This window comes from Lissotriton vulgaris, chromosome 2_1 (genome assembly GCF_964263255.1).
Source record: "Lissotriton vulgaris chromosome 2_1, aLisVul1.2, whole genome shotgun sequence".
NCBI classification, from domain to species: Eukaryota; Metazoa; Chordata; class Amphibia; order Caudata; family Salamandridae; genus Lissotriton; species Lissotriton vulgaris.
The window spans coordinates 844661641-844688563 of record NC_141687.1 but is presented as its reverse complement, the minus strand read 5'-3'; the positions used below and the strand labels follow the sequence as shown (position 1 = coordinate 844688563).

The 26923-nt window shown below is 45.6% G+C and overlaps 1 protein-coding gene and 1 pseudogene across 5 annotated transcripts in view; one reads left to right on the top strand and one right to left on the bottom strand.

Annotated features, from left to right (window-relative positions):
* AGAP1 (ArfGAP with GTPase domain, ankyrin repeat and PH domain 1) overlaps positions 1-26923 on the bottom strand; it is a 1113642-nt gene that overhangs the window by 418049 nt on the left and 668670 nt on the right. The gene's annotated exons all lie outside the window — the stretch shown is intronic.
* The window catches only part of LOC147731275 (nucleoside diphosphate kinase B pseudogene), a 47159-nt pseudogene that overhangs the window by 2302 nt on the left and 17934 nt on the right, over positions 1-26923 (top strand).

Below are 26923 nucleotides of genomic sequence, written 5' to 3'. Positions count from 1 at the left end.
AATCAAGTAGAAAGCACCCAGAATGGGTAGATGATAGCACTGGCCAAATGGCCAATATTGAGCTAAGAGAGTGCATCAAACAGTCTAGGTAGATTAGACCATCAGAATTATTTTGACTGGAAAGAAGGTTTCACAGTTGAGAAGGTTTTTGGTCATTTCTGGGAGTCTGGAAACTGTGGTACAACAAAGTGTCTGACTATGCCATGATGAACCCACTTCCACTGGACTTGTAACCAACAAAACAAACACAACAGGATGATGGCCGGAGTGCTGAAACTCTTCAGACACCCCCCAGTTAAGAGATCTGGGTTAAATTCATAATTCTTTTGCTCGCCATGCCACCCCAGTTTGGACCCAGCCATATGTAAATCAGTCTTGATTCTGCTCCCCATGGGAACAATCCAGCCCTGTCAGGCCAGGTCCTTCCTGGACCGGAAACAAACATCCTGGTACCGGTTTTGGGGTATTACCCCTCATCAGCCAGGCTAGCTTGAATCAAGTGGCAAATGAGCAAAGGACCCACGTCTGGACATACCCAAGACTGATTTGCATATGGGTGGGTCCAAACCAGGGTGGCATGGCGAGCAAAAGAACAATGGATTTAACCCAGATCTCTTGACTAGACTAGGGGTGAGTTTTTGAGAAGTTTCAGCACTTCGTCCATCTTGTTGAGTCTTCAAGAGTAGCTGCCAATGATGTCTCTAACGATGCAGGTGTGTAAGGGGTAAAAAAAAACCTAGATGAATGAATCCTTGGCTATAAGCCAGGCTACCAGGAAAGATAGGATGCATGATGAGATGCCAATCTACTGACATTTTTCTTAGAATTCAGCAAAAAGGGGGGGGGGATAGAAACGTTTGTTGAAAAAAGGAGGTCTATTATCCTTGACTGGTGTTGGAAGACATACCAGAAAGGAGTAGTCTATCTAGCAGTCGGCGGTATCTTACAGACAAAAAACGACTATCAGGAGCATCCGTTAGGACACAACCATCCATTAGGACACAACTTGTCTTAATTATAAAATATATTGAAAATAATAATAAAATATATTCAAAATGCTCTAGAATTCCATATGGCGAGGGCACTGAAATTCCAATGGTCTAAGGGGCCAACAAAGGTCTTTTTTGCAGCATTCACTTCTATCAGAAACGACAACACAATGTGTGAAGTCCACAATATGGCTTTGAGGGAGACTGTTCATGCAAAAACACAGTTATGTATTTTTAAAATCATAGTTTAGATTGTACTGAGTGAAAGCAGTTAATACAAATTTGACTACAAGATCAAGGTGTACTTCGTTTGCAATCTGTGGGGACTTATCCCTTTGCCACATACACCCACTACCAAGGGCAGTTTCTCTTCAGAAAGAGACCCTCAAATAGCACAACTGAAGATAGGCAGGGATTGCCTAGTAGGCTTTCTTCGCTATACCATATCTGCAGTAAGAAGTAGATTACCATAATTATGTAGATACGTTTTACAGAACACACTATCCCACCTTGCAATGATGAGCATATCTTTATCTGAAACTCAATAATTGCATTAAACTTACTCATCACACATGGAGTGTGCTATGCATCAAGCAAAGCGCAATATTGTGATCCAGCAGAATTTTTAACGTTTATCTCCAAGCTTATTTGCAGCAAAAAATGTGCCTAGCACTTTTACTGAGAAAGCAACGTTTACACTTGTAGGATTTTCCTACATATTTACAGATGAGTGGATTGGAGCCACGGATGAGAAATAAATTGGTAATGACAACCCAGTAACAACAAAGGAGACATTCTGCAGATATGTTAAAAATATTCAAACTTGGCCGCGTCCAATAATTTTGATATGCCAATTTTTATTTTTTTTTATTTTTATTTTTTTAACTAAAACTCTGTCAAGGTACTATTATTGTGACATGACACTTGCCCGCATCTCCAATGACAACACTCTCCAGTTCAACTTTTGCCCATTCCATTTTGATCTTTTGAGTAGGCCTAGTCACACCAGCCAACTGTCACTGCCAAAATCAACAGCATTTCCACGTTTTCGCGCAATAAAAGACCACCTTGTAGTTCCTTTTTTAAAGGGAAACGATTCCTAAGGACTGGCCGGTTAATGACAGCTGTTGGAAAAACGAAAATCTGGCAAAAATTTTTAAAATGGGAGTCAAAAAGTAAAAAACAAAAATACATTTTCCTCATGGTTTAGTCAAAATCCGAAACAAGCAATTTTCAGTGATTCGCGGTTATTCTAGTGGCATGGAGCTGAGCGGATTCATTCATTCTTTCACGACTACAAATCGCCGGGCCCCTTTCCAGAGTAGCCACTCTTGCAACGAACAGGAACTGAACTGAACGACTACTTTCAATCACAACACTCGAAGTCTCGCAAAGTTGCCATTTTTAATGTACACTACTAAATGTATTTTCGGTGCGCCGGGGTTGTGTCAAAGTCGCTCCATTCACAGCACCAATACAGTTTTGTCCCATGGACAGAGCCATCTTGATTCGTTCCTGTTTCTGTCCCTAGATCTTTTGCTGTGCACGGCGCCGTAAATAACCTAGTTAGCTCGCGATTTAAAAGAGATAAAGTCAGCAAAAGAACAGGCCGAAGAGATAGTAATGTCCCGCAATTACTTTCGCTCCATTGTGACACGAGATGAAACTCCTTAAGAAAATACAGCTTCCATTGTCGCAGACCAACTTTCGGGCACCGCTGATGTTCGTGGGCCCGGGGCTCTTTGTCGGAAGGTGACATGTGGATATTAAGGCTGCGGCGATGTCACCCGCAAACGGTAGCTGTCCCCGGCCGGCTATCGGAGGCCAGATCTGGTGCTCTCCTCTCTCTTAACTCCGACCACTAATTCATCATCGCCCTGGTCGACAGCCCGGGCTGATTGGGAAGCCATCGCACAATGAGAGGGCCAGCGTCGGCCACCGTAGGAGTGACAGTGGGTGGGGGGCGGTAATGCCAGGCCTGAGGAAGGCCAAGTAGATAAGTAGGGACTGTCAAGGAAACGACAAAGAAGGCCTGGCCCTGGGGAAAGCCTAGCAAATGAGATTAAAAAAAAGGGTCTGGAAAAGTGTGTTATCTGATGAGGGTTATGGGTAATTAATTATAAACTCAATTACCTAACCCTTACGTCAGCAGTCTCTATTCATTAAGAGATAAAACTTGACTGACTGATACCTTCCTCGTGCCGTAGCTTCCTTAAAGGCAAACTTCCCAACATGCTCTCTGCAATTCCGGCTTCTGCCCCAAGATACCAGATCTCGTCTCGTAACAGTGCAATGCCGTCCTTGGCATATTTTCCAGTGTCTTCTTTTCCGTTGAACCCAGACGCATTATTTACAAAGGACACCTTTGTGTTATAAAAAGTGTCTTACTGAGCGAATAGACTTCCTTCTTCCATGCAGCGCACCGATGTGGCCAAGTTTCAGGCCCTCCTTACAGTACCCTGCCACACAATGGTTAGTAGATATAAGTGGTGAAGTTCCTGCCCAAGGAGCTCATGAGTCCCAGGTGCAGGTAAGTACTCTATAACCACGCCGGGGAGAAAAATAGAATTTTGGCAAATCAAATCACTGTCATCTGTTTGGGAGAGCTAACATGTGTCACATGAAATGAATTGCGCAGCGTAAAGTCTAGCAGTGTGTCCAGGGCTTTAGGCTAATCTTTTGCAGTGTAGCCACTGTGTTCTAAACCAAAACATGTAGGGGCAATTCTAAATTCTTAGGAATCAAATAAAAACATTTGTAAACAGACATGGTATCTTTAAATTCGAGTAGTTCTATCAGAAAAGTACAAACAACTGTGTTGCACTCGTGCAGTTTTCTCCTCCACTTGAAGAGAAGGCTGCCCAATCCACAGGATCTCAGCAGCTTCCCTCAACTGACTCTCCCTCACTGCCGATCCTATTCTCACCCCTTGTACAAAATCTCATCTCTGAACACACTCTCACTGCCTAGCCACATGTTGCTCACCCTATCCTTAATAGCTCACAAATGGTCATGTTTTGCTCTACTGTCCGCATCAGCACAAACACCTACTAATTTCCACATTTTATGCAATTTTTTACTACAATCCTCACTCCATTTGCATCAAAATTTGTCCTATTTTTCAAATTAAATCAAATATTAATCTTCAAGTATGAATATCTTCTAGAATTCGAAACGTTGTGTGCATTTGTCTTGGGTTCCACTCGATTCATGTCAAAGCGCTCGGTGGAGAGTTATAAATATTATAATATATTACCAGACTGGCCAACAGGGAAATGTAGAGATCTCCCAACAACCAGGTCCAAGTAAACCACATCTCTGATTTTAACATGCCAAAAACGGACTATGCCCTACCCCTAAGTGCCTTTCAGCCTGCCTCTGCAAAAACACATTTGTTAACTGTAATGCACTGTTATTGTTCTCAGGAAGAAGACACCAGATGGTGTTTCCTTTTCTACTGAAAAAAATATATGACATTGCAGAATAATAGCATCGTATAAAAAAGAATGTACATGATTTTCTAGTTGGAGAATAGGCATTGTGTTAAAAATGCATGCTTTGAGTTAAAAATGATGAAATACTATTTCATAAGTATTATTGTCAACCTTGTCATCTGGTTGTCTGAGCGCCAAGATACTCCTTGGAGTGATAGGTGCGCTATAAAAAAGTGTCCTTTACATTACATTACATATTAAACACCATGGTCCTTTCTCTTCCAGAAGCCAGTTAACACTCACACTGCAGCAGGAAAGGATCTGTAATTAACTACACCCCAAAATCATTTTCTAACCATGTGTAGTGCAGCTTTATTTTACACTAACAATGAAGTAGGTCAGAAATTTTGATAAATCGAGTTTAAGTGCGCTTTTCAGTTTAATAGAGTAAATCAAATATATGAACCCCACTTACGCATACCACCAATGACTTCAGGTGGCTGTGGCCATTGGCTCCGGGACTTAAAAAAATCTAGAGCCAAAAGACTTTCAAAAGCATTGCCTCTTATGCAGTGGCAGGCTAGATCCTTATCTCTGTACTAATTTGGGGGAGGATGTAGCCATATGGCTAGAGCGGTCGACGTCGAAGCTGGGGAACCGGGTTCTAGTCTTGGCAATAACGCTCAACACCCTGTGATTCTGGGCAAATCACGTAATCTCCCTGTGCCTAAAAAATGAATGTGTCCTCGTAACCAAACTGGCGCTATGTAAAGTGTTCTGATACCCGGTATCTTTTGGTCCACTTTGCGGTATATAAAACTCTATAAAAAAATAATAATAATAATCCCAATATGCTACAGAAAGCACACTGCTTTGCCTTCAAAGATACACACCAGGACACGTGTACAGGGTCGGACTAGCCTATAGGGCAATCAAGCAGTGCTCGATGAGCTGGTTTGAAAAGTCAGTGTATGGGCCGATTGTATTTTGAGGTTTGGGGGCCTGTTTTATTTTCTTGTGGACCACTTTTTACTGTTGTTGTACCCGATATTACCACAAACATTGTCTTCAGCAAGCACAAATATATTTGTTCACACAAACCGTTACACAATAACTCTATAGTGTGTCTTTACATGTTCAAAACGGCCCCAATTTGCAAATGTCGGCCACTTTTTTAGCTATGTGATTTGTTAATAGGGGCTACTTTTAATATGGTGCCAGGGTCTGTTTTCAGTCCAAGTCTGACTCTGCACGTGTACTACTGTGCAGACTGGTGGTCAGTAGGACACGAGCTCTCAAATACCAGAAGAGCCCATTACCTGTGTCAAATCCAAGTACAACTCCTCTTGGTGGAATGTTTAATGTTTCCACTTAATCAAGTATCCAAGTAATATGCCTGTCTAGAAGAGCTTCTTACATAATGCTGGCTGTGGGATTAAAGACCTGGTAAAATTCCATGGAATGTGTATAGTGAAGGCAAATAATATCACAATTAAGTGGTATAGTTTCCTTTTGTTTTTCTATTGCCAATGTCATCCAGATGGCTTCAATACAACACTGGGAGGGAGAAACTACATAGAATTAAAACTTGGAAGAGTCAATACACTAATACGTAGGAATAGCACCAGATACTGCACATTGTAAACACCGAGCTAAACATGGTGGTGGTGAGAAAGACACACTGCTGAAGACAGTAACCTTCAACAAACATGATAAGCTCCTGTTAGCCCATGCTCCTTGCTCATTTAATTTGTGGCCTCCCTCTAAGCGATCAGCTTAAGGGTGTTGGAAGAGGCCAATCTTTGTGCTCACGATGCCCTCGCCTCTCCTGCTAGGTGAGAAAGAGGACATTCGTGATAATAGGAAAGCTAGGTATCCTTTCACAGCCAATCTCTGGTCTTACTGTAAGCATTGCTTCTAGATTCAAAGGTCAATCTGATTACTAGCCCACCAGTGCCTTCCCTAAACGGCCTCTCAACAAAAGGAGAAACTCACCCAAGTGCAGAAGACCACAACAAACACATGATTGTGCTTTACTCGCGGCTTCAGTGGCAACAACTGTCCTCTGTAAGGGGACAGAGTACCCAGGAGGGGACCTAAAGCTAAGGTGCCTCTGCCTCAAAACACTCTCCAGGAACCATACCCTACCTGTGCCCTAAACGGGGGTTTTCTGCCCAATACAAGGAAGAAACCAAAAGTTTTCTACGGAAATTTAAGCCATAATATGGTCTTGATGAGAGACCTTGTGCTCTTGCGAGGGAATCGTGATGGGAGTCTTTAGCATTCACCAGCATAATTAGGCCTGCCGTTAATTTCATTAAATCCTCTCGCTGCTAAATGAAGCAGATTACGAGGCACCTTTTATAGCAAGGCGTGAAATTACAGCCTGTCAGCTGCCAATGGCAGAGTGAAACTAATGAATTACGGGGTAAATAACGCCAGAATTAACCAGCCAATTTAACATTGCAGGGAACAAAGTCATTTCAAGAGAGTTGCTGCAGAGGGGAGAGAGGAGCGCTGCGAAGCTCAGGAGGCAACTATCCCGCTTTTCGTTAATATTTCCTCTCCAGGAACCCTAGTTATTCCTTCACCCATCTATACACATCACATGGACCACACTATACAGTCCGCTTATTAATGTCCATCCTACACTGGGATCCTGCAAAGCGAGCACAGGTCACACCAAAGAAAAGGTTGTTCCTGCTCTGTCCTCTAGGGGTTCACTACTGGAGTTCCATGTCGCATTGAAGTGTTGAGATGTCACGTCAAGTTAGGGTGGCAGTGGAAGACAGTCAAAAAGCAGGATAAATGATATTGGTATCTGTGCCCAAGCTAGTGTATCCTCTGCACTGCCCCGTCCCCATCAACCACAGTAATGGGTCCACCATTCACTGGCATGACATTTCCACTCAGTCTGCAAGATGAGTCTCACAATCCGAGAAATAATGTGAGTATTTTAGGAGCAGAGTAATCTGCTGTGGGTGTACAATAAGAATTAACAGTACTTCATTTTATATTCATTTTTTTCAGTGAACATTTATTAGCTGTACAACAGGGAATTAGGAGGCACACTTACAAAAGATGGTATGTTATAGGTTAGGAACTATTGGCAACTATGGTTTACATGGAGAGCAGTGTCTTGTTACACGTTAAACAGGTTAAATACACCAGTTAGAAGAAACAATTACAAGTTTGATACAGAATTATTTTGTAGAACCATTGGACACTCCCATGAGAGTCAGGTGGAGTGTTTTGATTTGCCCTTGCTGGCAACTAATGACGAATGCCCCACACCGATCAAATTTGATGATCTGGGACACCTTTAGACAATAGTGGCTGTATCATTCTGCACATTCTAGTGGCAAACTTGTATCCAGTCCCTACAGTGGACAGCAAGGCAATTAATGGTGTTAAGTGTGTACATCATGTGGATCTCATCTTGAGCAGGCCACGCAAGACTAGCGCTGGACTGGCAAAAAGTCAATGATGACACAATGCGCCTTCTGAACGAGGGGTGTCAATGTTAGGAGTGGGACTGACAGCCCTAGAAGTGACCACTGGCACAAATGCAGATCTGGGGCTGTGGTCAGCGCCGCCCCCTCCGCCCCCCATCCGCACCTGTTTCGAGGGATGAGTGGGGCAAAGAATGCTGGGAGAGTGATATATTGCCCAATGCAGAAAAAAGTTACAACTTTCAGCAAGTAGGTCGTCCGAGTTCTCACCACTAGATTGTCAGAAAAAAAGTGGGCGTAGGGCGGTTGTACTGATAGAGAGTAGAACTCACGCAAGCTATGAGCTGAGGTGATCGTGATGAGGAACAGTCTATAAAGTAAGAAGTCTCAACTAGCATCAGCTCCAAGGGAGTACCCATGAAAAATGTCAAGACCAAGTAAACGTCCCAATGTGGCATCATACATGGTTTGGGCGAAATATGTTAAACCTCTGATAAACAGCATCACAAAAGGAGATTTAAACAAGGATGGTTAGTTCAGTAAGAACAAAAAGGTCGAAAATGCGGAAAAATAAGCTTTAATACTGCTAAATGCAAGGCTTCTTTACGTCAAAGACAAAACATACAGTTTGACTTCTAAATTGTCAGTCCTGCAGACTCCATTCCAGGCCAAAATCTGTTCCAGTGCCTGCAATACATGGGCTTCGTACACGGATCAGTGGCAGCAAGGATGACATCCACAACCGCAGGTGGTCGATAAAACCCAATTAACTGCTGCTGTTCAATCTCAATATATGGAGGTGTACATTGTGGAGATTCAGGTGCAGAACCCTGCCCTACTGCTGCGTCAGAAGATACTCCTAAAGTGGTAGCCTAATCAGGGGACAGATGGTCATGCCAAGAAGTTCTGGGTACCACACTCTTCTAGCCTAATCTGGAGCCACTAAGATGACTTGGGCCCAGACATTCCTGACCATCTTGAGAACACGAGGCAGGAGAAGCTTCAGTAGGAAAGCATATAGGAGTCCCATGTTCCACTCCAGCCGAAATACATCTCCTAGCAAGAAGTTTTGCAGGAACACCAAAGCGCAAAATTTCATACTGAACATTCAAGACATTTTAACTGACGGAAGGAGCCCCGTACCACCTAGAGGTGCAGATGCCACTCACGATCTGGCAGGTTCCGCCCACTGAGCTCATCTGCCCTGGCAGTCAAGAATCCCACCATTCAAATCACAATCAGGTAGATGCCCCAACACTCCCAGCCTACTCCAGAGGCGCAGGACCCCACCAAGCCTAGACTGTTGCAGTTTCATATGGCAGTAGTGTTGTCTATGAGAACCTGTACCAGCCTTTCCAAGATGGATGGCAGGAAGGTCTTCAGCAGAATGAACAGCTGCAAATCCAACAGTCTGAAATGGAACAGGAGTTTCTCCAGAGACCAGAGTCCCCTAATCGCTACCTCCACTAGATGACCTCACCAACCGAGCCATGATGCATCCTTCATCCCGTTAACTCTTGGTGGGGATGGGAGAGGGGTTTACTGCTTGTCCAATTGCAGTCAAACAGCCACCAATGCAGATAGTGCGCCACCACCTCCAAAACCCAGATGGCATTTGATAGCCTGCCATGGTGCTGAGCCCACTGGGATTTCGGATTCCACTGTGAGGCCCGCATATGCTGCTGGGCTCAATCAACAAGCAGGATGCTAATAGGCCAAGAAGCCCCAGAGCTGGTCACACCATTATCCAGGATTGAGGCTGAAACATCGAGATCCCAGCCTGAATATCCTGGACCTGTTGCAATGGAGGTAAGGCCCTGAACTGCAGTGTCCAAGACAGCTCCTAAAAAAAAAAGCCTCTGTGAAGGAGTCAGGTGGTCGCTGACTGACCAGCAAGCCTGCCTTCAACAGCCAATAGTCGAAGTACAGAGAAACTGGTAAGAAACAACTTTCGTATATGGTCAGCAATCAACGCCATCACTTATGTGAACACACAAGGGGCACTAGTGAAGCCGAAGGTGAGCAAACCAAACAGAAAATTCTGTTGGTCTACCTTGAACTGCAGGTAATGGGTGTTATACTGTAGAAAGGGTATATGAAAATATAGGTCCTGCAGGTTCAATGCTACCATCCATTTGGCTGGCTCTAGGGCAGAAAGCACCTGAGCCTGCAAGAGCATTTTGAATTGAAATTCAAAGGGTAAATATTTATGATAGGTCGATGCCCTCCATTCATCTTCAGCACGAGGAAATAGCAAGAGCAGCAACCCACCCCAATTTCCAAGACCAGAGCCCACTAAATAGCTCCTCGAGAGTAAGCTTGCACCTCTTGCATTAGAATGGATAGGTGCTCCTCTGAGAAACATTCTGATAAGAGAAGAGAGGCAGGTGTATTGGAACAGAAAGAAAGAGGAAACTGCAGGGCATAGACATGCCGAAAGATTTGGAGGACCAATCTGTCGGATGTGATGGATCACCACCCTGACAGTAAGTGCAGGATCCTACCTCTCGCAGGTTGGTTGTGTGCCACTAATGGAAAGATAAAGTGGCTTGCTGCAGGAAGAGGGGTTGGGGGGCTGGGTAGGCTGAAGGTCATGGTAACCTGTGCGATGCCTATGCGCACGACGTCCCCAGCCACAAAATGACTGGGGGGATTGCAGTGGTGGCTGGAAAGACTGGCATTGCCTGCATGCCAATACCCTGGAGTAGCCTTGGAATTTCCTGAACTGGTGAGGAAACTGTTTGGCAGGGGCCAAAAGACCCATATAGTATGCCATTGGCAAACTCTCTTTCAAGTGTTTTACCCAGAATCCACTTTTTCTACCTAATAGGTGTGAGCCATCAAGTAGCATATCCATACGGGAGGACTATACAACTCCTAAATAACTTGTGGGGAAAGTCTGTTGAACAAAGGTGAGAGACAGGTGAGGTTGTATGATGTTACAAGTCAGTCACCAAAAGACTCCAGAGGGCCTAAAACGCAGCTGCCCGCACCCTCTTTGCACTACCCAAACGCTGCCACACCTCGCAACTCCTCTGCCGGCTTCACTGGCTGCCGGTGAAACAAAGAATTGAATTCAAGTCCCTTTGTCTAACCCATAAAATTCTACACGGCCAGGGCCCCCAAATACTGCAAGGACTCTGCACCCCCTACATCCCCACCCGGGCCCTGCGCTCTACTGACCTCCATCTTGCCTGTGCCATTAGGGTACACAGGAGCAGAGCTGGCGGCAGTTCTTTCAGGTCGCTTGCCCCTGCTCTTTGGAATTCCATCCCCGTTGAGGCACGGGCTATACACAATCATTGGCTTTTCCGAAAATATATTAAAACCTGGCTGTTCGCCTCCATCTAGGCGGCTGACCCTTCGGCTGTTCTCACAGTACCTTCTCTGTTTGCCTCCGCACTGTGCTCCTTGGCTGGTTTTGTCTGCAAGCGCTGGGGCGCCCTGTTGTTGGGGCAGCCATGCGCTATATAAGTAAACTTAACATAACATAACGAATGAGGTTACAACACATGTTTTTACCTCGAATGCTGGTACAATGCAATTTTTTACCCCGAATTGCTGTCGGGGTGCGCTGGAGATTGGAATAGTATAATTTGCTATTCCAACTCCAGTGTGTGCAACAGTAGGGAAGGTCTTGGAGTTAAATCCAACACCTTATACCCACTACAGCAAGCCATTTTCGTTGTAATGGAATGCGGGGTAAAAGCATGTGTTGCAACGGTTGTTTCCTGACAGGTGGGGCAACTCTTTAGAGATGATATCTATAGAATAGTAGGTTAATTTCAGGGAAATCAGAAAATAACTACACTGGAACTATTGGTCTATTTCATGGTTATTTGTGGCAGAACCATCAGGCTTTATTCCACTAAAAGGATGATTTTGAATTCTGACACATTAGTTTCATTATTCTCTGACCCTTTTATTTAAATGTCATTTTCAGCAACAAATACCCCAAAATGCCAGAACTGTTCACATTTCTAATCAGACCGGAAGGTTTAATGGTTTTACCACTGCAGCGCAAGTAAACCGCAATGAATGGAACAAAGACTCTCTAAATCCTAGTTATTAAAAAAGTGAATTGCTTGTTCCAGAGAAACTTGGGGTGAAAGCCAATCAAGCAAACATTCAGGTTTAGATGTATTTCAATATTGATTCCAAACAAAATCTGAAAGAAAATCTGATGATTTACCAGGTGAGATACTAATAGCTTCTGTTTTTTCTTTATCAGTAAACGCATGTTGAAAGTGTGTTTATTCAGCTGAGCTGGCAAAACACTCTTGTACGGATTTGTAGACTGGTTATCAAAAAAGAGGGCAACCTGAGACATATCGGAAAATACCTAAACGTCTATGGAAAATGGTATTATAATGCAAAGGGTTGTTAAAAATACCACGCTGGTCTGAAGGAGCAGTGAAAAGAATAAAGCTGCGGTTCAGGAATTGTGTATTCAGCAAGTCCCTCAATTCAGCTTCCCTCTAAGTGGAAATTAACTCCTCAAGTGCAAAGTCGTTTTTCACCCGTCTCCGTGGTGGTGGTTTGAGGTAGTGGGCCATATGACATATACATTTATTAACACTTTATCTTGAACGCACAAGCTGATTAACAATTGTGTTTCTGATCACTGTGTTATCTTTCATTTGAAAAGGATGAGGATTGAAGAGGGGCATGATTGGATGCAAGGGCCCTACCTGCATCCAAGGCAAGGGAACGAGTGAGCAGGGGCAAGCACCATTCTAGAGAGCGCTACAACCGAATAGGATTAGATATGAATACAATTCGTTCTGCTGGCCATTTCCCTGCTGCTGGTCAATATCTGCTGTTGGCTACTTCACTAGTGAAGGATTTGTATGCCTGGAAACCAAATGGAGCTTCAGGAGTTCAACAAAACAGCAAAGGTCCTAGTCCCTATTCTACGTTCCTGTTACAGGACGCAGGAATACTGCTAAACAGATGACAAGACGTCCGTGATCAACACCCGCGGACAAAGGAATGTTGTTGCTAGCAGTAATGCTGGAAAGAATCTGCACAACTGAAGTCTATAAGAAGGGTAGGATAGGGAATTCTTAAAATGGCACCGTTTTGGAGGCTGAAAATCAGTTAGCCAGGATGGATAATCGGATCAGTGACCGTATGCGTACCCCTCAAAAATGCCCTCTCAAGTGTGGTCAAAAATCGGTTTTGGGCAGTGGCTCTCACCACAAAATGGTCCAAAATCGTGGACAAAAAACAGTGTTTGTCATCTTTTCTTTTTCCTTCCAGAAGAACAAGCAATTTCTTAGTTTCAGGTTTTTAGTATGCTCTGGTACAATAATGTGGCAAGCACGCACAATCTTGGGGGGTGATGGGCAATAGTTATGATGAAACTGCCAACTGAAAATAGCTCAACTTGTCTTGCTAGCATTAACCGTACTTTTAGAAAAAATACACAATCCTGCCTGAGCTGTACATAGCAAAAACGCCAACCATTAAGGAAAAAAACGGAATTCAACATTCTTAAAAACAAAAAAAACAAACTGTGAAATACTGTTGTCAAGGAAAAAGCGCTGAAGTAAAAAAAATAAACATTTAAAGAACGCCATACCATAAGTGTGGAAACTAGCAGAAATCGCTGTTAGCATGAGCTGAAGCCATTTTGGTTGTGGCAGCCATTTTAGTTAGCCACGTGCTGCTTGTCTCTTTACTGTTGCCTGCTTTTCTATTCAGCTTAAGTCATCATTTACAGTTAACTCCTTCAGCACTGAGCCAGAGCAATGTATGATCAAAAAAGGCCTGTAGCTGCTAGAATACACCTGTTTTAGAATATAACTGTCAGGCTATTCCAACTGATGTAAGGGTTTTTTTTACTCCTCCCACTCTGTTGACTAAGTAGTTTCCAGTTGTCCATATATATGAATAGCTATTCTAGTGTATTCTAGTACCACCTCTTTTTGAGTCTTCATGCTTACTCAGCTACAAATTGGCCATAAAAGGCCCATGGTTTTCTGTACTCCATGCACTACCTCGTACATTGCCTGAGGGCTCTGTGTCGATGTAGTGCCACTCGTGAGTAATAATAAAATATTTCTTTGATATTACAGCTTCCGTGCCAATCTCTATTTTGTTGGTCTAAGGACTTAAGGACAAAGATGGGCAAACCCCTGCACCAGTGGGCCCCTGAAAAGGCTCACTCCCACATAAGAACAGTGCACATTACTCTAAAGAGTGTTCTAAAATTCAATGACTTAACTGTTAACAGCTAGGGCGAGCAGGATCTACTTTATGTCAGTGGTGTGAAGAACACAAATGTTCGTTGTCAGAGTGAAATACTGATTGATAGCAATTTTCGTCTTTATGAGATGGGAACTAACTTCTATCCATGATTCTGAATGAAGGCCTACCAGACAGCGCTCAGTAAAGCATTAAAAGCCACAGTATGGCACGGGTTTCAATATTTAAATATTGCCTCAGTGATAAATAATGCCACTGACATCTCACTTCACTCTGTATTGACTCAGTTTAAAACGGTTGTCCCAACTGAAAGTCATGATGCACACAGTCTGAAAGTTAAGAAGACTAAAATAAGCTGACTTTGCACCCCCAAGGAATAGAACTGTTTTACTAAAACCTAGTCATTTTGTTGGGGAAAGGATCTGAATAGCCTCAAGGCAGAAGTATATGGTACAGTCCAACCAAGAATCAATGTTCGAGTTAATGCGCTACTCATCGTTTTATGCAACATGATGTATATGAGGTATTTTTGTACTAAATTGTTTTACGATGGTAGATGAATAAATAATGCGTTTTGTAATTTGAAATAATTTTGTAGGATGTATTGAGTAATCTAATCCAGCGCATGCTCGTTGTTGAGTATTTCATGATATCCTGTTTAAATGAGATTTGTATTGTACTCATGTGATGCAAGCAAAGTAGGCTTGTGTCTTCTGATTTGGTCAGACGTAATGAAATGAATTTGAAGGTGATAGTTTTGGTCAAACGTTATTGCTGAAGGTAAAAGTCCCTGGCACAAAATGCAAAACAAGCATGTGCAATGCAATCGGTATCGCCTTTGGAACCTTATATGTATTTAGTTATGGAGCAGATTAGCCTGTGTGCTGAAACATCTACTGTTCTTTAACATGGAGGGAAAGTAAGCGCCAAACTGAGTGACACGCCAGGTATGGGAACACATGGACAGAAATATTGCCTCTTAGCGGTAAATAGTATAGTCCAAAGCTCTGTTTTTAATATAAAATCAGGGCCTTGGCAAGTCATATCACTGAAAATACAAGATTTGAAAAAAAATATTGTCAATGGGAGCTTGTGGAAGACAATTTCTATGGATTGGAATCTAGAGAATGCTAAAGTGATTCTGGTATTTTACTGACCTCTGCTGGCCGTTTTCTATCAAAAAAGTTAAAAAGAGGCAGTTGACAGAAAAATAGAAATAAAGAAAGTCCCTCTGCATAAAGCTGGTGTTTTAATGACGTCTACTGGTCGTTTCCTATCAAGTAAGTTTAATAGAGGCAGTTGAACAGAAAACAAAAATGTCCCTAAGCGGAAGGGGATAAGTCCTAGGGCCGATCTCCAGAGCCCACATAGTACATACACATATAAGTATATACTAAAGTATATACAAGAGGTTAGAGCAGAACAAAATCCAACAGAACTTATATAAACTATTCAAGACAGTGGAAAGTCAAGGGTGAATGTAAACAATTGAAATAATGACAATTTGATGAAGGAACAATTAATCAGAACAGACCCTTTTCATAATAAACAGGGAGAGCTCACTGCTGGAAGAGCTCAAACAGAATCTCTGAAGCCACAATGGCGAGATCCAGGTGTTATCCAGTCTCCTACACCACTGCAGAGAGAGAATCTGGTTCGTGGTAGAGAGCTCCCTCTAGACACACAATGTAGGAATGCTTGTGCATTGAAACCAAAGTACATACGCATCAAAGAGGCACATTTGGAAAGTGCTGTGGGGCTAGCAATTAGAAGCAGCAAAGGTTCTGTGTTTAGAAAGTAGCCTTAATCATTATAATGCTATGAAATCACCACTGTTCCGTTACAGAACATCTGTGGCAGAGTGGTTGGTAACCGTGAAGTTGTGTTAAACCTGTATAATTCTCTGGAAACACAGAGCTGATGAAGAATGCAACACTGAAATGAAAACAGGATGGGTGCTTTGGCGGAACTACTGGATAAATGCACAACATTGTCAAAACAGAAGTTTGCCTTCTTTAGCTTTGTGCCAAGTGCTTATGTGGAAGGAGAATAGTGAGGTTATCAATGATAAAACTGAAATAATGCTGGTTGGTGTGGTTTGAAGTCAGGGAGCGCCCACTGAATAGCAAAGATATGTTCTAAAGTATAAAAATTTCAACCACATCAGGGTTTTCCTGGCCAAAGACCATGCAGTCTCAACTTTTTCAAACAACGATTGGCATAGGCAATAGGCTTGGTTAAAGCTTCACCAATGCTCTCTTTTATGTTTCAGTAAATCTTTATTATTCTTTTTTTTTAAGTGGGTGCTTGTGTTCACACGCACAGGCATCAGTCTTTGAATATTTCTGTAACAAAGTTTCACAAAAACTTTGTGAGATGGTCACCCTTTTATACACACCTGGCTATCTTGAAATGGGTTTGAAGCCCACTGCATGAAAACCGCCCTTATGTGCACATACAATGGTTTAAAGCCATTGACAAAGATGGCCACCACCAGTAGTGCACAAGCAGGATGCATCACACTGCAACTGCAAGCAAGGGCCCTGTTGCAGTGTCCGGGAAGCTGCCCTCCCTTTCCATACTTTATTAAAATAAAAATAAAAACATTTAAAAATGTTAATGTCAAATTCAAAACAGTTTTTGCAGAAAGCACACATTGGCCCACAAGACCCTGGCACTGGAGGGAACTACTGTCTGGGTAACAACACCGTGCTCCGTAAGGATGCCATCACTCGCACAGAAAGGGCTGAAGTGGACTGACCCACTGCCACCATGCTGCGGTAGGTAGAAGAAAAATCTGAATTATAATACAGTGGACCAATAGATGAGAAGGACTAGCTGCAAGCTTTATAATTAAAAGACTTTGAAGATTGGTTTACATAAACAGATTGCATGCTATCACAATAAATATCCACCTGCTAAACATATTCCTTGAAATCCTGCATAAAACACTGACCTTGAATTAAACTTTTACTTTTTACCTTCCTTTTTATGTCTCGGCCAGTGTAGGCTGCGCACATGTGCAGTCTCGCCAGTGAGACTTAATGACTGAGTAGCTAGGGTAAACCCCGCCCCTCTTCTCCATTGGCTGGCCTCCTAAATGGCAGCCAGCCATTGGAGAAGAGGTCTCAGTGATGTCATTCTTTCCATCTAAGCCCTGTCCTTTTCGGATTGGGGGGCGTGTTTTTTAGGTTTGTTCTACCCTCTTCTCCAATGGCTGGAATGGTAAACAAGTCAAAAACAAGCCCGTTGTTTACATTCCAGCCAATGGAGAAGAGTGGAGAAAGAAAAACACGCCCCCCCCCCCCCAGTCTGAAAAGGACTGGGCTTAGAGAAACTTCCATCTGAGCCTGCTACCTCGCTGTAACCCATGCCCACTTGCAATTTTCTCCTCATGTAACATTACTGTTCCAATTGTGAAGCGCTCTGACATCAGTTTGGGTAAAGTCTGCGCTATATAAAAACACATAAAATTAAAAAATGTGCCTTTGTCATCGTAATACGTAAAGGTAGCAGCCATCTTGATTAGGGAAACCTGTCGTTCATTGGAAAAGATGTATACCATGAAGGTGGCACGCCCTACTAAAATGACGTCAGTAAAAATTTTTTTACGTCTAATACAAATTTTATATCGGGACCCTGGCTTCGCCCAGTCTATGATCGATCACAATTAGGACCGGTAGAAACATTAAATAATTATCGATATGTGCGTGTATACGTGTATTCTACTGTCCAAGACAGCTTAACGCAAAGGATGTGTCCAGGAGGCAGTAGCTGCTAATCTATATTCACCCGGAAGCGGAAAACATGCTGTCTTCTAGCCGAAGCAACTTCAGATGTCTGAGTGACGGCTTAGCAGAAGGAAGATGGCTGCACCGGAGGAGCTGGATCTTACCCAGGAACAGACCGAGCGGCTTTTGCAGTTCCAGGTAAGGGGATGGTGTTTACAGGCGGGTGAGTTTTAGAGAAGAAGGGAAGATTGGAAAATGGTTACGTGTTGAAGAAGAGTCTTACAGTGACGGGTTAGAGATGGACTGTCAATGACAGGATGAAGATTGGGCTCCCACAGTCCCAGGCTTCCTCCTTTTTAACCAAGGGTTGTCCTCTCAGAAAGAGAGCTCGCATGGTATGGGGCAGGCTGCTTTCAAGAGTGTGGGGGCTGCTATGTCATATTCCATGATCACTTTCAATTAGGTGTCGTGTTCTGATGGTGCTGCTTATTCTCTTCGACTGGCACTTCTGTCAATGGGAATGGGTTGGCAATAGTACCCAAGGAAATACGACGCCTAGGCCAAGCGGACTTCTTTAAAAGATGATGGGACACTCTCTACCCCTGCTTTGAGGGACCGACCTCCTCCGTTTGAGTGACGGGGAAAAGGGCCCTGTTTTGAAATGGAGCGACTTTGAAAACATGTCGGGATCTGTCTCAATAAATAATCAGGTCTCTCTCTAGCTCTGAGGATAAGGCGAGCAGGGGGATACTCTATGAAAATATGGCGAGCCTGACCTTTACCTGAGGGGAAAGGGTCCCCCTCCGGGGATAAATAGCAAGTCCCCACATACCACTGAGGATAGGGGATCCGTGAATCTTCATTGAAGAAGGATACTGGAGCCTGTCCGGTGACGCTGTATCTTAAATATTTAAAGGAGGAAAGGAGGGCCGTTTGTGGCTATGTATGTGTCTGTGGCTCTGTGTGTGTGTGTGTGGCTTTCTGTGTGTGTGGCTGTGTGGCTGTGTGTGTGTGTGGCTGTGTGTGTGTGTGGCTCTGTGTGAGTGTGTGTAGCTCTGTATGTGTAGCTCTGTGTGTGTGTGTGTGTAGCTCTGTGTGTGTGTAGCTCTGTGTGTGTGTGTGTGGCTCTGTGTGTGTGTGGCTCTGTGTGTGTGTGGCTCTGTGTGTGTGTGGCTCTGTGTGTGTGTGTGGCTCTGTGTGTGTGTGGCTCTGTGTGTGTGTGTGGCTCTGTGTGTGTGTGTGGCTCTGTGTGTGTGGGTGTGTGTGTGGCTGTGTGTGTGGCTGTGTGTGTGTGTGGCTGTGTGTGTGTGTGGCTGTGTGTGGCTCTGTGTGTGTGTGGCTCTGTGTGTGTGTGTGTGGCTCTGTGTGTGTGTGTATGGCTGTGTGTGTGTGTGGCTGTGTGTGGCTCTGTGTGTGTGTGTATGGCTCTGTGTGTGTGTGTGTGTGTATGGCTCTGTGTGTGTGTGTGGGCTCTGTGTGTGTGTGGCTCTCTGTGTGTGTGACTATGTATGTGTGTGTGGCTCTGTGTGTGGCTCTGTGTGTGTGTGACTGTGTGTGTGGCTCTGTGTGTGTGTGTGGCTGTGTGTGTGTGTGGCTGTGTGTGTGTGTGTGGCTGTGTGTGTGTGTGGCTCTGTGTGTGTGTGGCTCTGTGTGTGTGTGGCTGTGTGTGTGTGGCTCTGTGTGTGTGTGGCTCTGTGTGTGTGTGTGTGTATGGCTCTGTGTGTGTGTGCTCTGTGTGTGTGTGGCTCTGTGTGTGTGTATGGCTCTGTGCGTGTGTGTGTATGGCTCTGTGTGTGTGTGTGGGCTCTGTGTGTGTGTGTGGGCTCTGTGTGTGTGTAGCTCTGTGTGTGTGTGTGTGTGGCTCTCTGTGTGTGTGACTATGTGTGTGTGGCTCTGTGTGTGTGTGTGTGTGTTGGTGGCTCTGTTTGTGTGGCTGTGTGTGTGTCAGTTTATAATACCCTACTCAAACTATTCTAAAAACTATAATCTACAAAATACTACTCACTCATTACTACTCACTCTGTATTATAACTATCTAATACTCTACTACACTTTACTAACTACTCAATCTACTACTACTACTGTAAGCTACTCACACATTACTCAATCTCTACTACTCTGTACTACTCTCAATTCACACTCTACTACTAACTCAACTAATCACACTCGAATACACCCTGTAACTACTCTCTACTACATACAAGGCACACTCCTCACAACTCACTAAATTAAACTATCCACAATGTTATACTCACTCTCTACTACTCTCTACTACACTCTAATACTAAAATACTAAAAAGTACTGACTAGTGCTCTCTAATATATACTCTATTTTAAGTCATTCGCTACTCACTACTAAATACATATACTACTCAATATACTATATATAACTCACTACACTACATATATTTCTATCTAGTACTTTTCATTACTCACTACTACTCTGTCTCTACTACTCACTAAATCCTACACGCTCTCTACACATTATTTACTTCCCACTCTATACTACTCTCCACTAATCTACACTACTCACTAACTACTATTTCCTACAACTCACTCCTACTCTTCTCTATACAAGTACACTCTCTATTAATCAACTTGTCACTCTACTATTAATCACTGCTAATGCTCTCTACTACTCTCTAATGCTTACCTATTGCCATTGTAAATGACAATACCATATATTTATTGGTTTTAAAAAAAAAACAATAAATGAAAACAATAACATTTGCAATGCCAATAGCTCTAACTTTAACAAAGATGAGACCATTGCATTGTAAATGCTTGTTAATTTTGAAGGCATCTCTGCTTCCCTTCTACATGCCACTTTTGTACATCAAGTACACTAAGTTTAATTGGAATTGCATTTATATGGCGCTTACTACCCCTGATGAGGCGTTGAAGCGCTTTTTTGGAATATCATGCATGTCTATCTTAACCCTTTTTTTAAAATCATAACATGAATTATTCCAGCAAACATTTACTTCTCACATAGCTTCCCTCTAATGATCACACCTAAATCACTAATGTGCCACAAAGAAACAAGAGTAAAAGCACAGAATGGTTTCCTTTAGCTTGCAGGAATAACCCCAATAACCAATGGACTGACCACTAACTTGGGGTTCCCGGTTAGTGTCGGACTCCCTATAAAGCACTTAAACACCACATCAGGGGTAGTAAGCACTATATAAATGCAACCTCAATCAGTGTTGTAACGTAAAATGACCCCCCCCCCCCCGAGAGGGTCCTGAGTCTTCAATATCTCACAGATAATAATTGACCTTGGGCTTAGTGTGGGGCCCTGGAAGGGGTGGCGGTCCCATGCACAGCAGGGGCTGCAAGGGTTTGTGTTCATTACTGATCTCAATGTAAAATGTTCTGCTTACTGACGTATTGTAATTAGGAAGTGTACGGACCAACGTTCTGAAGTGCCTCGCTGCAAAAATCATTAATATGTAGCCTAACAATTTATTTTAGAAGATACCAACTTGGCTCATGTGACTGTGAAAAGGTTGCGTCAATCAATCAAAAGCTTGACAAGCTTGGACTTCCAAAGCATAAAGTACCTTTGATGGCAAATGTGAAAAAGGGGCAATACTCGCAAAAATGTGGGTTAAATTATTAAATCAATATGCATTTGTTTTTAAAGAAACACTGCAGAATACAGTACAACGGACAAAGCATTAACCTATTTTTTGAATGCCATCATGCTACCTAGATGTAGAGGTGCGAGAGGGCATGTGTGCCAGTGTCCCTTGCCTTTTACTAATATAGTCTATGCTGTTTTAACTGAAGGGGTTGCAGGTTCTCCGTGGAGATTAACAAAATAAAGAAGATAAATACTAGAGTTTTTGTTTCATAAAAGACACACAAAAAAATGTGCTGGCATATCAATGCCACCTTTTGCGTAGCTCATCAAGTGCAAAGAAAGTACAGTGTAATGAGTAACAGTCACTCACCAAACAGTTAATATTTTAAATCTGCGTGTTTTGGAACCGCAGGTTTCGGATATTTCCTTCACAGAGGACAATGAGAATGACTGAAAGCAAGTCAATGACAAGGATACTCGAAAAAATACCTATGTGGGGGTATGGGCCCTTCTGAAGACTGGTGCTGCCATTTTCAAGCCAATTATTAAAATAAGCTATGGTTGCCATCAAAAAGTAGCCAATTGCTTTCTTTCAGAATGTAGCCATTAAGTCACCAAAGGGGAGAAAGTGTGCTACCTTTCAGAATTCCTGGTCATCTAACAGCTTAATGAAAACATGACATACATTAATGTGAAGAAAAAAGATAAGAAGCAACAAAAAAAGGAGTGCAAGGATACAGCCAAACCCGAACTGCAACACACAATCAATCAACGAGCAAATCACCTGGAAGGATTTACAGCGCTGCAGCTTAGAAGCAGCCACGGGTACACCCATCCCAGAAGCAGCCACTCGTAAAGCAGCCCCAAGGCAATCACACACAGACAACCACAGAACATCCTCCCACAGGTGACACAGGTAACCAACCACAGGAAACCACAGAATATACGGATAAATCAGTCAGAGCAACCCCACTCGTGTCAAAAAAGCACTCTGACATAGGCAGTCAAAAACAAGCATACACAGGCAGTTGGAGAACCTTCCACGTAGTAGTAGTAGTACAAATGCAATGGCAGACGCAGAGAAGTCACACACAGGCAGTCAGACAGAACAAGTTGCAGCTGTAGACCGGTAGTCTCCGAGCAAATTCTACACATTAAAAGTTGTCCTAAGGGCCCGAAAGAGGCGGAGCAGTAATTTAAGATGCTCGCTGTTCAGTTTGCTCTCCTGATTGGGTTGCCGCTATGTAAATCAATTTGTTAATGTTCCCTACAAAATGCATGAGCCAGTTATACTGACAAAGACACACAAAGCTCATTCGTAATTAGCAGCTAATTAGCACAGAGAAACAGATGCTGCTGGAGTTTCAGCAGGCGAACAGGTTCTGTAAACAATGCTTATAAATCTCAACAAATTTATTAAGCACAACACAACTGTCAACACTTCACGGAAACAAGGCATAATATGGCGGGGCCCCCGACACGTGTGCGAGGACCATTAATAACCGGTACGTCAGGCGGCCCAGCACACGTGCCCGGCTGTCGTGCGCGTCACCGATTCTAATTTCATCTGTCACTGGTCGGCGCCCTCGCGCCCGCTCCTGCGTCGAGGCGCCCCAGGTGATTGCATCGTCACCCACAGCCCATCACGTGGCAGCAGGCAGTGGCGCCTGGCTTCATGTTCTGCCTGAACATTGCCTAGGCTCGGGGACACTGACAGCCAGGCACGGGGTTCAGCTGTCAGTGGGTACAGGGAGCTTGCAAGGCTGGCTGGGCGGAACTATAGGTGCAGATATTAATTGATAAAAGAAAATGGTCTTGGCAATGCAAAAGCAAAGAGGCTCAGTCACGTGTCTGAACAGCAGGCGATGACTGAGTATTACACGCCAAAAAGTCCACTGGTATCCCTGTTCTAGGCTCCTTGGAGGCTTGTGTGTGACTGTATGACTTGGGTACCGGTGCGGATAGTGGCCTTGAAGGCCTGGGAGCAGAAGGGCACGCAGCACTGCTGCTGGGTGCTTGGATGGTGCCTGAGCAACATGGTGGGAAGGGATGAATGGAGGACGGGGAGCTAACGTTTTAACACCTTCCATGCTCATATGAGGCACGGCGCTCCAGTGCTCATGACGAGCTCAGCTCGTCATGAGCTGTGGAACGCTCACACGCGGGGATAATTCCCCTGCTGTGCTGAGCGTTCCACGGGAACGGGTGCAGCTGTGACGAACTCAGCTCGTCATGAGTGTTGGACAGGCCTCGTGGCATGCCCGACCCCTCCCCGCCTGGCGGGTCGCGGACCCCTGCTACCCCTGTTTCCCGGACAAGAACAACTCCTGCAACCCGTCGGGTCAACCCACGGCCCTTCCCCGACAGAACCTTGGCTCATGAACACAACAGTCTCGGCTGGCCCGGGTCCCTTCCCGAACCACGGTCTCCGGCCCAGCCGCCATTTTGGACACTCCACGACCAGGCCTCGTGGCCTCAGGTCGACCTCGGCCTCGGGCCCAGCCAGGCCCCGACATCGAGGCACCACCATCCACCCAGGGGGTAGAGAGACCACTTGGCAAGTCAATGGGCGAAGGAGTGTCGATGGCTCCCCTCCGCCCGGTTTCGATCACCCTCGGCCTCCCTGGGCGCTGGCTCCACCCCCCTGCTGGGTGTCTGGACTCCCTCATCCCGGACCTCCCGACCTCCAAGTGCGAGGGTCCGGACATCAAAGGGGGCCAGACCTATAACTGGGGTAGCTCTAGAGCAGGAAGGCAGTTGTATACTGGAGTCGAGAGACACCGAGGCGAACTCATCCTTGGAGGCCTGCTGGCGCTGCCGCGGCTCCTCTTCGTGAACCACCTTTGAAGGCCTGCTGGCGCTGCCGCGGCTCAAACTCGCCATTAAACCATCGTGAAGGCCTGCTGGCGCTGCCGCGGCTCATCCTCTTCGTAAACCATTGTGAAGGCCTGCTGGCGCTGCCGCGGCTCATCCTCTTCGTAAACCATCGTGAAGGCCTGCTGGCGCTGCCGCGGCTCATCCTCTTCGTGAACCATCTTGAAGACCTGCTGGCGCTGCCGCGGCTCACCCTCTTTGTGAAACCATCTTGAAGGCCTGCTGGCGCTGCCGCGGCTCATCCTCGTCGTGAAACATCTTGAAGGCCTGCTGGCGCTGCCGCGGCTCATCCTCTTCGTGAACTAGCTTTGAAGGCCTGCTGCCGCGGCTCATCCTCTTCGTGAACCATCTTGAAGGCCTGCTGGCGCTGCCGCGGCCCCTCCTTGCGAACCCTCCAGCTCGAGGATTGTGAGCTCCACCCCTGCTACACCCGTACCGGATCGGTACTCAGACTGTCCCGCTACCCCTTTCCCCAAAGAGACTAGAATTGACAGGATCCTCGAATCCTGGTCCCCACTGTATCGTCAAGTGAACCTGCTTAAGAATACCTATAAAAGTATACATAACCTATCTTGGTGTGGTGTCCATCTGTGGGGGGGGGGGGGGCAGTTACTCGTCCGTACGATTACCGGAGAGGGCCCTCGCCAGGAGGCCTCTCCCCCTTGCTCGGCCGACCCTCCGGGTTCCCGTCTAACATTGGTGGCCAGCGGCGCGATCCGAGCCGGCGCATAATCGAACAGAGAGTAACTCACCCCACGACACACAGCAGCCATGACGACAAAAGAGAGTGGAACAACCGAAAAATTTCAGATGGAACAGCTGGAAGAATACAGCCACAAAGAACTAAAGCAATTCTGCATAGATTTGGGCATTGCTACCACGGGACTGAGCACAGAAGATGACCTCAAGCACGCCTTGGAATCTTGGGTGGAGACGGAAACGTCCCCACCCCAAAATCAAAGCCTCGAGACCGCAGAAACAAGTACCACCCCTGTGGAAGGAAGAAGAGCGGACCTCTCGTCCGAAGAGGCCCAAGAACGGGAGAAAAGCCGGCTCCATGAGTTGGAGCTGGCTCGACTCCGCTTAGACGGAGAACTCAAACTGGCAGAACAGAAGATAACCCTCGAACACTTACGGCTCAGGGAAGAACGAGAAGAGAAAAAGAGCCAGAGGGAGCTGGAAGAAAAGAGACTAGCATACGAGCATGAGCGAAATTTAAAAGAACTCTAAATTCGACGGCAAAACAAAGACCTCGGCGTCCCCGGGAACCAGAGTCCCGCTTCCCCTGCGGACCCCAAGGTCCACATCCCCAAGGACGTCGTCCGGGAATACTACCGGAACGATGATATCCAGCAATGGTTTAAGGCCTACGAGGTGGCCATGACCTCCCACCAAATTCCGCGGAGCGACTGGGGAGCCGGGTTATGGGGAAAATTCGTCAACGAAGGAAGAGATGCCCTGCTGCAACTCCCCGACCATGAGATGACATCCTACGACCACTTGAAGGCCGCCCTCCTCACTCGCTATGGGCTCACGCCCGAGATGTACCGGCAGCGATTTCGAGACTGTAAGAGAATCCCCGGTACCACCTGGGTGGAGTACGTAAACTTTTTTAGCCGAGCCTTCGAGGGATGGATCAAGGGCAGCCAGGTCACCACCTACGAGCAATTATTCAACCTTATTGTGTGGGAGCACCTCTCCAATAATTGTTTCGTAGAACTGAGGCAGCACCTCCTCGATAGTAAGCTGACCGAACCTCGGAAACTCGCCATCGAAGTAGACCGATGGGAGAGCACACGGGTCCCTCGGAGCTGGTCCAGCAAACAGAACAGAGCGTCCCAGGGGCCCCACCGCCCCCGGGGAGGAGGAGGAGGCCAGGGTCGGGGCCGGGACACCGTCACGGTGCCCCCCACTAGCAATCCCCCGCCCCCGGCCAGAAGAGGAAGCCCTCCAACGCGGCCCGGGTTCCGCTCCAACGTCACCTGCCACAAATGCCAGCGACCCGGCGACTACGCCAATGATCCCAACTGCCCGAAAAATCAGAGCCCCATGAACCGCCAGATCACCGCCGTCGCCCTGGGAGAAGAACCAGGCCAAGAAGAAGCCGAAGAGTGCGAGCAATACCAGCCCGAGTGGGAGCCAGCCGCCATGTCCCTGGTCTGTCTAGGGGAGAGGGACATGATCCCGCGGGCTACCATTCCTGCTAACACGCAGAAATACAGCCAGTGGGTCACCATCAATGGACGCCGGGCTGAAGCCCTCCGTGACACAGGGGCCAGTGTGACCGCCGTCCGCTGCCATCTGGTGACCCCCGACCAAATCCTACCCAATGTACTTTGTCCAGTACGGTCGGCAGACAACTCCGAAAGCCTGTGCCAGATGGCCCGCGTCCCCTTTGAGTGGGGGGGTGTCCGGCATGCTAAAAGTGACTGTCCGCGACGATGCCCCGGTGGACTGCCTTCTGGGAAACGACCTCGAGAGCTCGCCCTGGTCAGCCGTTGAGCGAAGAGAGCACCTGGGGATGCTTGGTCTCCCGGAAAGGGTCTGTGTAACGACCCGATCCATGGCTGCCCGCGCCATCTCCAGCCCAGAGGAACAGGGGTGGCCCGAACCTCCTCCGCCGATCGTCGCAGAAAAAACCACC